Here is a 14,701-nt window from a genome sequence, read left to right on the forward strand (position 1 = left end):
AACTTCATGTTCAGCAGAGCTGTGCCTGACAGAGAACATGGGAGAAAAGGTGGACTTTAGCCTCTTTTACATTCCTTAATACTGATGGCAGCTGGATATTGGCTTGGCCCTGAGACAATTTAGAGCAGACTAAGGGTAGGTCTACACTTACCCGGTAGTTCGGCGGCAAGCAAATCAAACTTCTGGGTTCGACTTATTGCGTCTTGTCTGGACGCGATAAGTCGAACCCGGAAGTGCTCGCTGTCGACTGCGGTACTCCAGCTCGACGAGAGGAGTACGCGAAGTCGACGGGGGAGCCTGCCTGCCGCGTCTGGACGGAGGTAAGTTCGAACTAAGGTACTTCGAACTTCAGCTACGTTATTCACGTAGCTGAAGTTGCGTACCTTAGTTCGACTTGGGGTGTTAGTGTAGACCTGCCCTAAGGGTAGTGCAAAGGGTCATACTGGAGGCCAGGATGTGGCCCTTAATTTGTTAAGTGCTTTGAAATTCTTTGGGGGGAAAAGTACTATATTAATGTAAATATTAGTGTTAACATCTACACTCTCTGAATGACTTTTTAAATATGAACAAGCATTTTCTGACAGCATTTTAACTGTTTTTACTCTTGATCAGTTCATATCACCTGTACTTTTACCTATTATCATTTATTAAACTGTGATGGAAGAAAATCCCCAATAACAAAATGTTGCATTACAATTGGTCAGATATACTCATCCACATGCAATCTATTGAATGCTAACTAAGGCTCCAATCCTGCAACGTTACACACATGTTTAACTTTACTACAAGTAGTCCCACCCAGCACTATTCATGCACAGTGGTAAAATTAAGCACGTAAATATGTTTATGCAGGATGGAGGCCAAAGTACTCCATAATTGAAAGAATAGGCCAAATTTTCTTCTCTTGTACACCAGTGTAAGTCCATTGAAGCCAGTGAATAAAGGGAGAAAGGTGGTCAAAGTACAATATTTTTCATATAGGAAAAAACAAACAAAATGCAATAATTGGAATAAATACATTGTTAAAAGTTTTTATTTGGGATACCTTTTGTAATGGATGTACAATATAATTATATGTTGTTTGCAGTAGCTGTGTTGGTCCCAGGATATGAGAGCGACAAGATGGGTAATATCTTTTATTGGACCAACTTCTGTTGGTGGAAGAGACGGGCTTTTGAACTACAAAGAGCAATTCTTCACATCATGTGTGTAGCTCAAAAGCCTGTCTCTTCCACCAATAGAAGTTGGTCCAATGAAAGATATTCTCACCCACCTGGTCTCTCTCAATGTATTTATAAACATGGTCATGAGATTTTAATAATACGAATGAAACAATCTCACAACACCGTAAAACTACACAATAGCTTGTGCATACTTTTTTTGTTTGGTTCTATTTTAATGGTTTCTCCAATTGTCCTAATAAATAAACAGCAATGACAATTACTTGTTGGCTTTTTTGGACCAGCTGCTGTATGTGTTAACTTCCTAAAGCAAATCAAGCTTTTCTTCCATTTCCAGTTGTCTAGGAGACACCATTCCATCCTTGCAGATGAGGACCTAGCCTCAGTTAGACACACCTTTGTCACTTTTCCTTTGGACTACAACAATGGCATGAAGCCTTCAGACCTTAAGTGACTCTAACTAGTACAGGATGTTGGAGCACCTTTATTCAGCAACAAGGGTTACTCCTTCACTTTCTACACTGGCTTCCCATAGAATATCATGTCAAATTCAAGGTCTCACATTTTCTCTTAAAGGGGCTCAATGGCTGGGGTCCAGGATGTCTAAAAGATTACCTAAAGCTTTGGGAGAAGGATTCTAGTCAACAACTCCATTTCTCAGGGACAGTGAAACTCTACAATAAGGGTAAAGCTGGCCTGTGAGGGAGACAGAACTTTCTTGGGGGCTAGTCTGAAATAGTCGAACAAACTCTCATAGGAACTAAGGATAATCACAAACCTCATTAACTTTTACTCCAAGTGTAAGATGCACTTCTTTGACCTTGCTTTCTCTCATATAAACACAGCAAGGTGTACAACTAAAAACAAAAACAAAACCCTATGAAAATAAATCACTTCAGGTTCATGCAATTCTCCCCTGGAAGAAAGAATGAGAGAGCAAAGGAACCATATGTGACAGATGTTAGTCACGTCACTTTATGGATGGCTGGAAGACACTCAGATCCTACAGTGACCAGGGCAGTATAGGAGCCTGAATAGATTAGAATAATCTTTGCTTATGACCTGCAGCGTCTGCTGGCATTACTGCCTCATGTGAATGTTTCATATCTGGCCACCAAGCACCAGAAATAGAACAGGCAGGAGGATGAGAGAGAAAGAGCTCAGATTTTGTTCCCACAGAGTACACACTGATTACATCTTTGCACTTATTTTTCCGGACTCAGCATGCCAGTTTTGTCTGCCTCTGTTAAAGTCTTTTTGGCAAACCTGTTTTGCCTTTGCTCTTCCCACTTCCTCTCTGGTTTGTTTTAGGCTGATGTATGTTGTTGGGGTATGTGGTATGGCTGGTGGGGGTTGGGTGCAAGTGGGGTGTGTGCATTGGTGCTTGTGCATGAGGGAGTGTGGATTAGGGTGACCAGGTATCCCGATTTTATAGGGAAAGTCCTAATATTCGGGGCTTTGTCTTATATAGGCGCATATTACCTCCACCCCCAACCCCGTCCTGATTTTTCACACTTGCTATTTGGTCATCACAGTGGCGGTTGTTGGTTACATGGGATGCAGGGTGTCTGCCTGTACCAGACATTCTTTGTTTTTAAAAGTGTATGTGGGGGTGAGTGTATGTAAAATAGCATGGTGGGGGTGTTACAGTTGTTTTCTATAGGGTGGACGCTGGGCTTGGAGGGGTGTGATAGGTGTGCTGTGGGTGTACGGTGGCAGTGTCACTGTAGTTTCTGGGCTATTGCACTGTGTGCAGGTGAGCTGTGTTGTGCTGCTGGGGGGCAGTGGCGTTGGAACAATTTGTATAGTTGGGGGGTGCTGCGAGCCATTGAACCAAGCTGTAAACCCTGTGTATGATGGAAACTGCTTCAAGCCAGGGGGTGCAGCCACACCCCTAGTTCCGGTGCCACGGTCTGGGGCTGTAGGGGTTGTCATGCTGTGGGGGTCAGGGAACCGGGGTGCTGCGGAGGAGCGGGCCTCGGGGCGGGTCACACCACACGGGATCTGGGCTCCGGTCCCGGGACACTCCGTCCCCTCCTGCCTCCCCCCCAGTCGCTCCCCGCGCGCAGCCAATCGCAGGCGGCCGTGGCGGGAGGTGTGTGCCTGTGCCTCATTTCCGGTACCTGTCAGCCAGCCTCCCCCGACCCAGCGCGAGACGGGCTGGGGCTGGTGGGCTCGCGCGCGCCGGGAGCGGGGACGGTTGAGAGCGCGAGCCGAACTTCGCCGCCTCCAGAACTCTGCCGCCGACTGATTCGCCTCCGTGCGGCCCGGGACGTCCGAGGGGCCGGCGCCGTGGCGGGACAGCCGCGTTCACGGTACTAGCGGGGCAGCCTGGATCCCTGGCTCTGGCTCAGGGGGCGGCCGGGCTCGCCGTCTCTCCCTCCCACGGGAGCTGCGGACGCGAGTGTTGTGGGGCGACCGCGGCCCCTTCGCCGCCTTGCCCTGTCCCGGGGAGGGTGTCGCGTTCTCGCCGCCCCACGGCTCGCTTGGTGTGTGCGGGGGGCGGGGGTTGCTCTCGGTATGAACGCGGTGTTGTTCCGCGGAGACTTTGCCTTGGCCCCCGCCAGCAGCAGCCGCCGCGGAGTCACCCGGCCGTCCCAAGCCGGCCGTCCCGCAGAGGTCGGCGCGTGTCCCTAGAGGTCGATGGAATGGGCTTGGAAACGGGGACTGCTGCTTGGAGGCGCCGCAGGGGGTCGATGCCCTGGCACTCAGGCTGGCCCTTCGTGTTGCATCCATAAGTGAATGGCTCTTCCTGGTTCGGGAGGCGCCGTGCGCACCTGGGGGAAGGTGCGGGGCTGGAGGGGCTGAGTGAGTTGGCGAGGCAGGAGTCGTGTGTCCGCCGCGTGAGTAGGTGGGGGGTCGGCGGGTCCTTGCCCTACATGTGCAACAGCCTTAGCTGCTGCTAAACCCTGGGCCTGCTCCGGTGGTTTGACAAGAAAAACGCGTCCCCTGCTACCTGCGGGGCTGTCTGAGGGCTCAACAGGTGAAGAGGGGCAGTGGAAGTAGGCATTAAGGGGCTTGTCTTAATCGTCAGGCTCCAGTTTGTCCTACGGCTGCTCAAAATCTCCCCACGGGGAGAGGAGTTGGGCAGGATATGTCAAGTGGGATTATTTGGAATTAAGGTGCTTGGGACCTCCAAAGTACTCCAAACTGCTGTCTGAATCCTGTGCAAGTAAGGAAGTGTGCAAAAAGTTGTTTGTTTAAAAAAAAAATCTGTGCATGCGAGTTAGAGAATGTGTGTAGAATTTTTTCTTTTTCAGTTTTTATTAATAACTAAATTTTTATGCTATATATGGGATGGAGGATATCAGCCAGCAGGAACAGTTCTGGTAAAATGTAGTGGGAGCTTCAGTCTGAGTTTGGAAGGTATTTTGCCATCCTCTGGAGACCACTGTCACACAAGGGTACCAATTGTGGCTTTTGTTATATTTCTGCTAGGAAACTTGTTGGTTTGCCTAAATAAGCCATCAAATGTTAGTGGCTTTTAATACATCCATATGGCCACTTTGATTTTGTGAGGATGAAAGTCTGAAACCAACCTTGGTCTCTTGCTAGCATTGTTTGAGAGCACTGCACAGGCAGCATGCTTGCCCTCTCCATGTAGGGAAGGAATACTTGAGGTAGTCACTTTAAAAAAAAAAAAAAAAAAAAAAAGAGAGAGTTGCCAAGCAGCTGATGCCCTGAATTGCAATAATCACATCCTCTATAATCCGATGGAGTAGGGATTTTTGATTTCAGGATTTGCATGGTCAAATAGGTTAAGTTTTTGTTTCCCCCTTCTATGTTACATTAGCTGCAAAATGCCCCCTTTTTCTTAAAAGGAGCTATGAAGTTTAAGGAATGGCGCAGTGGCTGTGTTCCATTTGTGATTTCATATTGTCATGTTTTAATGTTTTCTGGCTGTCTGAGTGGTGCTATGAATGTTATAGCTGGTATGTGCCATAAATATAAAATATGTTGTTTTCTAGCAGAATAGCAGACAATCCTAGGAGCAAGCCATTTCCAGTTTCTTCTGGAGAGTGGTTTACAGTGACCTCAGGATGAGATGGTGTGTGATTCCAGAAAAGTCCCTTTCCTACAAAATTTCAACACTTGGAATACTTTTATTTTTCAGTTGCTTTCTCCTTTCACTTTCCTGCTGAGACTTGAGTTCAAGATTCTTTTTCCCATTCAAAAGAAACGTCTGTTGCAAGGACAACATAGAACCCTTAACTTGTCTTGGCAGGTATAAGGATTGAGTTACAAATATTTTATGTTAAAAGGTGCTTATAATTTAAATGAAAACATTTTTATTAATAATTTGGTATTTTACACATTTTAAATTTAATCTTCAAGCAGCTTTTGCAAGTCACCTTTAAAGGCTCAGTTTCAATTTGTTTTCCCCTTTGGGTTGGGTGGATAAGGGAGTGGATTTAATCAAGTCATTATTTACTTTAACATAATCTTTCATGGGTAGGAGTGTGTGTTTTTAACAGGCATTATAAAGTGTGTGAAAATTAAAAAAACCCTATCTTAGGGGTGTGACTGGTATTCCAAAGGTCTATTATAAAGACAGAATGTTTGTGTGTGTGTGCACGCAAGCTACTAGAGTGGTTACGTATAATCTTTAGTACTGAAGAAAGATGCTTAATGTTGGTGTAAGCATTTTTGGTTGGTAATAGATAAATAGCAGAATGCCACAAGGATTTCATTAAGGAAGGTTTTGATTGCCTTATTGGACAACCAGAATGCTAGTGGGTCTTGACAGGCTTATGTAGTCCCATTGATTTCATTGGGACTACTCATATAAATATAAACACATGCATAAGTAGCATTACCAACCTCAAGCATTAAGAAATTACTCCGGTGGGAATTCTGCACCACTGTGCAATGCAGAATTTTGCAGAAATTAATGTGGGGTGTACAGAGTTTCCTTTTCCCCCCACAGAAATGAGCTGCAGAGATGTTAGCTGCCAGTAGAGGCTGCTGGACCTGGCAGAGCCCAGTTTGCAAATAGAAGACAAGGCTGGGGGGAGGGGGAGGGAACTGGAGGGTTCCCAGTAGCTGCAGTTCTCAGCATGCTCTGAAGGAAGGAGGCAGTGGCGTGCAGGAAACTCTGTGCAATCCTGGGACCCAGCATAAGGCTGTTTCTCCCTCTGAATCCCTGGGCTCTAGAAGGGTAGGGTCTATGAGTCTCTGGGCCGTGACAGGGCACGCAGCTGGGCTCTGGGGGGCAGGGGCTGTGTGACTGTCTGTGCTGGGGGTGTGGGGGCTGTGGGAGAGAGGGGTGTGAGTGTCTGGCCCCCGGCTGGGCTCTGAGGGAAAGGAGGCAGAGAAGCAGGAACTGGGTTGTCATAGGGGTTTCTTTAATTATCTACTCCTGGGGGAAATTTTGTGTGTCTGTATTGTTACAGACATACTTGCTGACAGGTATTTTGAAATAAATTACCAAAATAATTGAAAGTGGCGTGATTATATAGTGTTATTTTGACAAATAAAATTTGCAGAATTTTAAAATCTTGTGCGCAGAATTTTTAATTTTTTGGTGCAGAATTCCCCCGGGGTTATAAGTCATGTGATATTTTTAAATGATATTTTTAATTTCAATGTTTTTGAGGTTTTTTATGGTTCACTCAGTTCATGTTTTCAAATTTTTATCTGTAACCATGAGGTTTAGAGACTAGGGATTTCTATAATCACTTGACTCCAGGAGCTCGGGCTTTATAAAAATACCAAATATCATGAGATTCTCAATAAAACGGCAAGAGTTGACAATACTATAAAGTGATTAAGACTTCAATATTGTAGTTATTTAAAATACTAGAGGAAACTAGGTATGTGTTCTCCAGCAAGCAGATGAAGTCTATCTGATTGAGGTCTGCAAAAGTATGAAGAATCTGTGAAAAGATACACTCAAGGATCTACAACCTATCCTGAAGGACGATCTCTCACTCTCACAGACCTTGGGAGACAGGCCAGTCCTTGCTTACAGACAGCCCCCCAACCTGAAGCAAATACTCATCAGCAACTACATACCACACAACAAAAACACCAACCCAGGAACCAAACCCAGCTACAAACCCCGGTGCCAACTCTGTCCACATACTGTATCTGTTCAAGGGACACCATCATAGGACCTAATCACATCAGCCACACAATCCGGGGCTCATTCACCTGCACATCTACCAATGTGATATATGCCATCATGTGCCAGCAATGCCCCTCTGCCATGTATATTGGCCAAACCGGACAGTCTCTACGCAAAAGAATAAATCGACACAAATCTGACATCAGGAATCATAACATTCAAAAACCGGTAGGAGAACACTTCAGTCTCTCTGGTCACTCAATAACAGACCTCAAAGTGGCAATTCTTCAACAAAAAAACTTCAAAAACAGACTCCAACATGAAGCTGCAGAACTGGAATTAATTTACAAACTAGATACCATCAGATTAGGCGTGAATAAAGACTGGGAGTGGTTGAGTCATTACAAAACCTAAACTTAATTTCCCCAATACTAATTTCTCCCTACTGTTATTCACATCTTCTTGTCAGTTGGTATGGACCACTCTCTTACCACTTCAAAAGTTATTTTTCCTCCCTTGGTATCCTGCTGTTAATTGATTTATCTTGTTAGACTGACTTAACACTTGATAAAACAACCCCCATCCTTTCATGTATTTATACCTGCTTCTGTATTTTTTACTTCATGAATCTGATGAAGTGGGTTCTAGCCCACGAAAGCTTATGCCCAAATAAATTTGTTAGTCTCTAAGGTGCCACATGGACTCCTCATGTTTTTTTTTTTTTTGCTGTTACAGACTAACACGGCTACCACTGAAACTACAAGTACTTTCCCTGCTTAAGTCATTTTGTAAATTCTGAGATTATTGAAGAAAAAAATACCCTAAAGTGCCACTATTTTGATTTTATTTATTTATTTTATTTATTTTAAAGAAAAAACACCAACAGCCCAGAATTTATGAAGAGCTCTACAGTAACCAGTCTGCACATGAAATGGAAGGGGAACAGATTATGGCAGCTGATTTCTGTTTCAATCTTCCAAGTGGTTGCTATAAACAGTGAGTAAAATATATTCTTATAAATTATGAGAACTACCTTAACAGCATTCTTTGAAGGTTTAAGGGAGAAAACAGTTGAGGAAGAATTTATGTACAAAGTAGTTAACATGTATAATCAATTTACAAGGGAAGAAATATGAGCAAGAAATATAAATAAATAGTTGAAGGGAGAAAAGGAGGTGAATGAATGTGAATAGATATTCTGGGTTCCTTATACCTGTTGCTGTGCAATTATTTATTTTCCTCTGCAGAAGTAAGGTAAATGCTTGATTTTTGTGAAACTCTGAGTATGTTTAATTTTTTATTAAATCAACTAGAATTGAGGACCTCATGGTATCAAGTCTATAAAATGAAATTTTAAGTCTGTGGGTCTGATCTGACAGAATGCTGAGCACCTTTTTAGTGAAAGTGCTCTGCCCCCTTCAGGATAGAGCCCTACATCACCACTTTTATTAAAAGTATTAAATATGATTTTGGCTTTTTATTTTATTTTTTTAAATACATGTTAGGTGTACTGTAGTTTGTAGTGTAAAAATATTATACATTGAAGTATTGCCAAACCTGATTCTGCTTCTTCATACCAGATTTAATAATTTCTGCTTATGTAATATTTGTTTGATATAAAAGTGTTTTTTATACATTTTTAAAAATCTCTTTGGAAATCTCACTGTTGTGTTTGGTTATTGTCTCTGATAATAGACATAGGTGTAGGGTAATATTTGTTATTTGAATGTTTGTGTTTTTAATATGTACATAAATGAGTTGTGGAAAGAGAGCCATTCTGACATCTCCATTAACTTGGAGGTCAAAAGATTAGAAGTGGAATCTGTTAATATAGGAATAGTACACAAAGTTGGACTGGATTTAAACTAATCGTTATGAGTTCAAATCTGTTTTAGGTTATGCCTGTGGAAATGTTAACAATATGGAATAGCTTTCAAAATACTTGTGCATCAAGCTATGAATTCCCATACGAAGGATAATACAAACTACAGTGCCAGGGATCTGTAACTGAATGAACTGATGTTTGAGTTTATATTTTTAAGTCCGAATGGGAAGCTTAGAAAATACATTCCCTGCCGTAAGGAGTTCACAATGTAAAATTATCACATTGCAGTTAAAAGTTGCTGAGCTGTGATGGCAACTGGAAATTTTGAGTGTGGTTAGGCTGCGTAGGCAGATGGCTCCAGCCTCCTGAAACACACAAGGAAGCCAGCGTGTACTTCCTTTAATAAAGGATCAGTAATATTCGCCTACTGGTAACATGGTAAGAGAGAGAATAATAATTGCTGTATTATATGCAAATGAGCCAATTATAGAGTAAGTTCTTACAAAACTCATCTGAGGTACAGTTTATTAACCATTTTACTTGCTTTGGTGAGTGGGAACTCTCATGAATAGTCCCAGTGGCATCAGTGGGACTTCTTGCTACGTAAGGGTAACCTAAATGATTTGGATTGAAAATAAAAATTGATCATTTGAAATGACTTACAGTATATCAATAGGTCTTTGGGCAGGAACAGTCTTCTTGTTGTGTATGTCTGTACAGTGCCTAGCGCAGTGATACCGTTATTGTTGATATGGGGTCACTAGGTGCTACCCCAATAAAAATTATTATAATATTTAGGGTACACTTCTACCCCAATATAATGCGACACGATATAACATGAATTCGGATATAACGCGGTAAAGCAGTGCTCCGGGGGGGGCGGGGCTGCACTCTCCTGCGGATCAAAGCAAGTTCGATATAATGCGGTTTCACCTATAACGCAGTAAGATTTTCTTGGCTCCCAAGGACAGCGTTATATCAGGGTAGAGGTGTATATGACTGTAGAGTTACATTGGAATTTCTTCGCTCATCTAACATGAAAAGAGCACCTAAACTTATTTTTAGAGGGGTTTTTTTAGATAGCTTTCCCAGTTAATAGGCAATTCTGTGTAGCTAGCAGTCTGCTGAAGGAAAACTACCCATTTGCAACCTAGGAAGCCGATAGTTTGCATGGTCAGAAATACTTCTCTCCATTATCCAATGAAGTTTTTAATTACAGTTGACACTTCTCAGCCCCCTGCTGGTGTTTAAAATCTTGCTGAAATTGTATCAGTTTATGGCATTGGAGTCATAATGCAGGCCTGTATTACAAATCAAGCTTTTCTCTCCTGCTTCCAGGAGAAGTGCTTCCTGCCATGGTTGGGATGCAGAATGCTACAAATAAATTGAAGAATCACACTGATTCTGCTGTGTGTATGTATGGGGAGAGCAGGGAGGGTGCAGGCTTGGAAGAGATTGCCCATGAAGCTGTGTTCAGTAGATTTCTTTACAACAGCTGGGATGAATGTTCCATTAAGTGAGTCCACTAGTGACTAGTCAGCCTTCTCCAACATAAAGGCACTGTAGTTGTGTGGTTGTCCTGCCAGGGAAGATTCCAAACGCTGTGTAAATCCACTTCAAAAATCTCATTTGCTTGAGATTTGTAAAGACAGATGGGATTTGGCACTTGATGCAGGTGTGACAGGTGTGAAAAGGATCTATCTAATCTAGCTATCTTTAAAAAAAAGTTTGAATATTGGACATTTTAGGATTTATTAAATAAGGTTGAAAACTGGTTTCCAGTTTTAAGCTTCCATATTGTGTCATAAATTATATTGTTGCAGCAGGCATCATTAGGTGGTGCTCTTACATGTAGTCTTGTGTAGTGAGTCGGTGTGGCTCCCCTCCTGCCCAGGAGAGGGAGAGCCCGTACAGACGCCCAAGTGGGCGGAGTCACCGACGCCTGTTCCCGCCCCTTGGAAGTCAAGGGGCGGGACAGGAAGTATAAAAGCTGACCGCCAGAGCTCAGTGAGAGCCCAGCCACTGCAGAGAGCAGACGTATGGCCGGGAGCTCGCGGCCGGGAGACCTCCAAGGCCGGAGGCCGTTGCCCTAACTGGCCGGAGCTGCCCCGGGCCCACTAAGAGGAGGAGCCGCCGGAGCCCTCCCGATCCCGGTATTGGGAGGAGCCGTTGGGACTCCCCCGCACCCACTGCGAAGGTGAGTTGCCACCAGAGCCCCTCCGCCCCTGCTGTTACCCGGAGGAGCCGCCCGAGCCCAATTACCCGGACTTACCCGAGGAGCTGCCGGACCTGCTGCCAAGCCCCGGCCGAGAGGAGCCCATGCTAGTGAACTGGCCTGGACCCGGGGCCACGGACGAGGTAGGCCCTGAGGGGGGACTTGGAAGTAGCCCGGGGGTAGCCGACCCCGGTCAGGCTGCAGACACATGTAAGCCGATGTCAGTGTGTTTCGGTCAGGACACCCCACTGACCAGCAGCGACACGAGCCGCTGCTAGGGCCCCGGGCTGGGACGCAGTGGAATGGGTGGGCCTGCGTCCCCCCTGCCACCCCGCTCTCGGGTGGCAGGTTTCCCCCGCACCCAACGCTCAGGTGTAGGAACCTGAGTCTACCTAACTGTTGCATTGTTGCTCAGCCCCTGCACCCAAGGGCCTGAGCTCCCTAACTGTTTGTTTGCTCAGCCCCTGCAACAAAGGGCTTGAGCTCCCCAAACTGTTACTGTTGCTCAGCCCCTGTAACAAAGGGCTTGAGCTCCCTGAACTGTTTGTAGCTCGGCCCCTGCACCAAAGGGCCTGAGCCCCTGAACTGTGTATTGTTGCTCAGCCCCTGCACCAAAGGGCCTGAGCCCCTGAACTGGGTATTGTTGCTCAGCCCCTGCTTGAGGGCCTGAGCCCCTGGACTAACTGGTTGTTTATTCCACCAGTAGTGAGTTGGTGTGGCTCCCCTCCTGCCCAGGAGGGTTGAGCCCCGGCACGAACCTTCCACATCTTCCAAGTTCTTTTTCTTGGTATGTAAGAAAATGTTCAGTCTTGGGAAGACGTGCTGTGATAGTTCATTTTTGATATGGTAGATTTTGCGTAGAGGCAATAGTCCAAGGAGAGGGAGCTGTGTGAATAGTAAGAGAGTTCGCTTTCTGCCTTAGTCTCTGATTAGAGTCTATTCTTGAGACAAAGTGTGTTTCCAGTTCCCACAAGACAACTATCTGTGTTTGAGGACTTGGGTATGTGTGTAAATAAAACAAGTTACATTTAGAGTATACCCAGACTCTGTATTGCTGATTTATCCTCCACTAGGAAGCTGACCTGCAAAGCCCTGGACATCCACTACTGGCAAGGGGTAACACTAGTGTCAGAATGACATTCTCGAGTTGGAAGAAGGAGCAACAATATAACTTTTCTGCAGTGCACTCACCACTAGAGATAAGACTGTATAAATGGGCCAACACTTTCAAACCTGATTGCCAAGAGTTACGCTTCTAAATTTGAATTTTATGTACCTAAATTTAAGTGGCCTGATTTTCAGGTGTGCTAAGCACCCACAAACCCCACTGGAGCTATAAAATTGCTGCATTACTCATTACAAGAAAAGTCCTATTGCCCTGAAAGAAACATTCCGTATAAGGGTTTGTTCATCTGGTAGCTAATCACTTGTTTTACCTCCCTTCTGCATAGTTTAAAATAATCCTTTTGTTTAAATGGGAGGGGGTATCCTGTATCTTTTTCTGCTACCCGCACAAGTATCAAATGGAACTTAACTTTGCAGCCAACATCTTTGGACCTATAACACAGTCCTGGGTCTGAATCTTAAATTGAAACAGTAATGTTATCAGCTGCAATGGCTTAGTAAAATGAATAAAAACTATTGTACAAATGTTTGGGGCCAGTGGAAACCTGGTTTCTGTTCCCAGCTCTTGCCTGAGGTCACTCGGGAAGTCAGTGGCAGTCATTTCAGCTGTGTGCCTCAGTTTCCCCATCTATAAAAATGAGGTTAAAATACTGACCACCTTTATAAAGCACCGTGAGACCATTAAACCGATACCATGTTATCTAAGAAGTGAGGCATTACCCATCAAATAATTCAACGGATAAGCAGAGACCTAAGATGCAAGTGAAATAACTGGCTATGCTTTGACATCTTTACTTCTGGAGTGGCACGAGTCTTGTGATAGCTGTATTGTATTGAGTGACGTGATATAGAACTATGATGTCATGTATCCAAGAACCATATCCTCTATTTGACATCTCAGTTGCTTGAAAGTGTGATTATTTTGTGTCCATTTGCTAAAAAATGTGGATTCATTACACTTGTGCTTATCATCAACAATCAGCCCAGCAATGCTAATTCTAATGTAAACTTTATTTTCAAATAGCTTGTTTATGGTAGGGGAAAGTTTCTCATGCTAAGATTTCTAGCTTACTGGAAACAAAATGGGTGTTTTCTTACACAGAAGACTTCATTCAAAGGGAGAATTTGGTTTCACATTCCACAAAGCAAGGAAAGTTTGTATTTAACAAATTATTTCTATTTAAACATAGTAGAACAGCAGGCTCCTGTTATGTGTTCTGCACAAGAACATTATGAAGAAACGAGTTAAACTGGCAGTACAGTGAGAACACAAGCAAACCAAGCAGCCTTTATAGCCTTGGACATTAGAATTTGTTTAGCGTGGGGAAGAGAATGATGGCTAGAACACTGCGATTTACCCCGCCTCATTCTGAAAGTTACTATGGGATCTTTAACTTCCACCAAAACAAATGGTCAGAAAGGACCTTCACGTAGCATCTTGTTTGAAGGATGGTAATTCTAATAGCACATAATCCTGTTGCTAAACTGAACTGAGGAAATCAAGTGTGCCATTTAGTATCAGTAGGTAAAGGAATACAATTTACCAGTAGTATAAAACCACAGAAAGTACACAGTGCAGTCCTTCTCTGCTCAGTCTTGTTAAGTGTTTTCCAGAAACAGATGTAAATTCCATTGTAGCTTTTCAAATTGTGAATAATCCTGGTGTGTTGTGTTTAGTGATGAATCATGCAGGAGGTTGCAGATGGTGTGAAGAGTGCAGCTGTGCAGAGACTGGGGAAGCTGAGATAGAAGACTAGAGTACCCCGGGGGAAGAAGATGATGATCTGAGAGTAGATTGGCATGCCAGTGGGGGAGGGAAGAAGTCAGCTGGGAAAAGATTGAGGATGAAGGGGTAAAGTTAAGACTGAGGCCTGAAGTTGGGGGCTGGGGTTAGGAAGTGAAGGCTGGGAAAGAGTACTGAGTTAAACTGATAAATATTGGAGTGCTACTGTGAAGTGAGCTGAGAGAAAATTACAGCGTTGGATGACAGAGAAAGTGTGATTGTCCAGAAGTAAAAGAATTTGCACTATTGGAGGGGAGGCTAAGATGAAAGCAATAGGGAAAATTGCAGCACCCTGTGTGTGTGTGTGTGTCTATGTAGGGGAGGGAGCAGGAGCTGATCTGAAAACATTGACTGCAGTAGTGGGCTGTTTTGGGTTGAGGAGGTGCTGACCGCAGAGGTTTGGGAGGGCTGTTATGGCAATAGTTGATCAGATCTGAAAGCAGGGACTAGACTGCAGTTTCTGGTTATGGGTGGGGGAGTAGGTAAGAGTGGAAAGATTGAGTAA

The sequence above is a fragment of the Terrapene carolina genome, unplaced genomic scaffold, assembly GCF_002925995.2.
Source record: "Terrapene carolina triunguis isolate 2854851 unplaced genomic scaffold, T_m_triunguis-2.0 Scaffold112, whole genome shotgun sequence".
Classification (NCBI taxonomy): domain Eukaryota; kingdom Metazoa; phylum Chordata; order Testudines; family Emydidae; genus Terrapene; species Terrapene triunguis.